Genomic DNA, 3,494 nt, shown 5'->3' with positions numbered 1-3,494 from the left:
CTTGGGAGCAGATTTCAACGGCATGGCAAGAATAAGAGCTCTTTTGTCTCAGAGAGAGGTGGCCTTGAGTTCGGCCCGTGAAACTTTCGTGCTTCACATAGCGAACACCCTTACAGAGGTGCAGACCCTTTTCAATACTGATTCGCCTTTCCATTTCAGCAAGATGGTTCGGACTATCTTTAACGCGTCCTCCACAAAGGCCCTGGCGCACTTTTTTAAAGTTGTTACCAGTGGTCTTGTGACTTCATTTGAGAAAATCTTTGGAGTCATCCCTGCTTTCTTTCATTCTATTTTTTCCACTGTGCTTCGTGGATTCCCATTTTTACTTGCATTACCAGCGGACGCTCTTGTGCTTTTTTACATTTTTAAATATGGATGTCCCTCCTGTGCAAGCTCCCGCCCTGCAGCTGCTGACACTGTTCCGCAATCGCATGCTAGAATATTATGGCACAATGCCATTGGCGATATTAAGCACGGCATATGGATTATCTTTTCGATTCTCCTACTTCACCTGTGTCCAGCCTGTATTTCACTGCCTGACCTGTGATTTCGATTGGGCCATTGATTTGTGTCTCTGCGGACCGGTTTCTCCTGACGTCGACTTTAATCAGCTGATGACTCCTATCATTACTCACGAGTTGGTTTGTCCTGGCGAAAGGATTATGGCTGTGGCATTGATGCATGGACTAATTGGTCCCTGGAATTTACTGGCGGCAACACAGTCTTTCTTGGAACAGAGCTTTCTTGAAAACCCACCGAGCTGTCCTCTGATGGTGATAGAGGATCCGGTGCTGGGAGAGCACGTATGTTCTTTTCCGCTTTTAAATTGGATGGCTGAACTCTTTTCGGATGAAGACGGTGACTTCCTATTGGAGGCTGTTGCAGCTTATTTTGCATACACAGTTATGTCATAGACCTTTTTCATGTTTGATATGCTGAGTACTAGCATTTCATTGACAATTCATTGACTTATTTGTCAAGTTTTTATTATTTAGCTTGCCTATTGGCTTAAGACTCGATAAAGTACTTGGCTGTTTTATTTTTCTTTAGCATTAAATTTTCCTAGTTTTTAATGTTTTACCTTGCGGACCGTCCACATATAAAGTTGCAATCTGCTCTCATGAGATGGCACTTCTATTATCTTATTCAGTTCGTTTCCGGATCATGGGGAGGTGTCATCTAGGTCCTGGATATCTTTACACCGTGTTAAGTTAGCATGGGCTCATTACCGGTTTAAACGCCATTTTTCCTTTTTTGCAACTTCTGCACACGACACTTAGTTGTTGCTTTAGCTTTCAACCTAGTAGTTCATCGTGGTTTACATGAGAATAATATGTTATTGCTCTACTATCTGCTTTGCTTGTTAAACTATATCTGTACAGCGAGTGCTGAAGTTTCAAGAACAACACGATACAGAATTGTTATGAGGTCTGATCTCCACGACTTCATACTCATAACATAAGTGCAGCTTCTGCCAATTCTGGGCATGAGGCGGGTTTTATATTGCTTTGCCGAACACACATACACAACAGTTGATGCGGTTCACATGAAGAGAGAGCTGGTGTATGCTGATGTGATTCCTTCAAATCTAAGACACTAAAGTATGGGCACGCCCTAAACCAACACAAACAGACCTTCTTAGCAAATAATATAATATGTGTATTAGGGAGGGTGAGATATAAGCAGCCGCGGGCCGTGGAGGGAGTTACGGTGGGGCAGGGAGGCGGGGAGGGGGAGGGGCAGGGTGGAGCCCTCTCCACCCTGCCCCTCCCCCTCCCCGCCTCCCTGCCCCACCGTAACTCCCTCCACGGCCCGTGGCTGCTTATAAGTGTTGCTAACTCTTATTCATTTACAGCATGTTAACATACTGTCACCATTCGCTTTTTATGTACTAGTAACTATGCTGGTAATTTTGCTACTGATAATATGTGTACTTGTATTATCTAAGATACTACGCCTGAGAAGACGGCATTAGTAAATAAACATTTCAAATACACATGTGTTCTTCTTAACTCCATGTTCTGGTTTCTAAGAAATATATAACGACCGACTGTTCATGAGTTCCACGTATCCTGAGGTACTATAAGTTCATATTCTGGATTGTCTAAACATTGAGAGTTTGTTATATCCAATGTGACACTGTACCTAGCTTGCTAAGGGGTTTTTGATTACTAAGGTGAGTTTTGGGGCACCCTAATTCGCCGAGGTTCCAATCCTCTGTCCACAGTTCTGTGTGAGAACAGAAACCCTGCGACAGGGGCACCCCCGACCCTTGCTGGAGCTTCATCACACTTGCGATACAACTCCAGCAATGCGCCACCTTTACGGCACAGATACATCACGCATCTGTGCTGTTTTTGCCTCATGATGCGCCGCATTGTAAATGCAGCACACCATAGGTGATGGAACAGCGGCACAGAATGACTAACACATCCCTGGTGATGCGCCAGTCATCATAAATCTATCCCTATGCTTCTTATCTTGTTAGAGATGAACCGCCATATGTATCATCAAAGTTTTTTGCATTTCCTAAATAGCGAACTTTAAGGAATAAATAGCGATTCTTTACCATTCCTAGTTTGCGATGAGCTATTTGCTAATTACAAATTACCCATTCATTTCCTTCATTTCCATAGGGCGGTTGGACTCACTTTTAGCTCGAACGGCTGAATGGATTTCCACGAAACTTGGCAAAATTGTAGGGACTGGTAGCCCGATGTGCCTTTGCTATGTCTCAAGATATATGCTCCAGTGGTTTTTACGAAAATTAACTTTGAAAAATATATATTGGGCTACATTGGCCTATATATATGTTGGAGCCCAAATGTAGCCCAATGTAGCCCAATGAAGCCCAATGAAGCCCAATGTAGCCCAATGTAGCCCAAAGATGGCCGCCAGAGACAAAAAAAACAAATGTAGCCCAAATATCAGCCAGATGTAGCCCAACTATAGCCCAGTGACAGAATGACCAATCAGCTTCGCAAACCTCCGTTACGCGAAGCGGAGCGCTGTTACAGATATATATCTTTTTTTGAACGTTAATTTCTCAAAATCCACTGGAGCACATATATTGAGACCTAGCAAAGGCACATCGGGCTACCAGTCCCTAATATTTTACCAAGTTTCGTGCAAATCCATTCAGCCGTTCGATTATTATTATTATTATTTTTTTTGCCCCGCGGGGCCCTTTTAAAACCTCCACATCAAACCTAGGGGGTCAGCGAGGATCTACTATGCCCCCTTATGGTCATTTGCCCCTTCGCTTTGGCCTCCTCTTGTCTCTCGATCCTACCGAGAGACAAGATGGCGGCCGCTACGGACTGTTTGGAATGTTTACAGACGCCGGAGAACCAATCAGCTTCGCTTCACAAAGCTCCGTTGCGCGAAAAGTACGCGAACTGGAGCGCTGCCCGGTCCGCTGTTACAGATATATATCTTTTTTTGAACGTTAATTTCTCAAAATCCACTGAAGCACATATATTGAGACCTACAAG

The sequence above is a fragment of the Lissotriton helveticus genome, chromosome 3_1 (genome assembly GCF_964261635.1).
Source record: "Lissotriton helveticus chromosome 3_1, aLisHel1.1, whole genome shotgun sequence".
Classification (NCBI taxonomy): Eukaryota; Metazoa; Chordata; class Amphibia; order Caudata; family Salamandridae; genus Lissotriton; species Lissotriton helveticus.
This window is presented reverse-complemented; position numbering follows the sequence as displayed.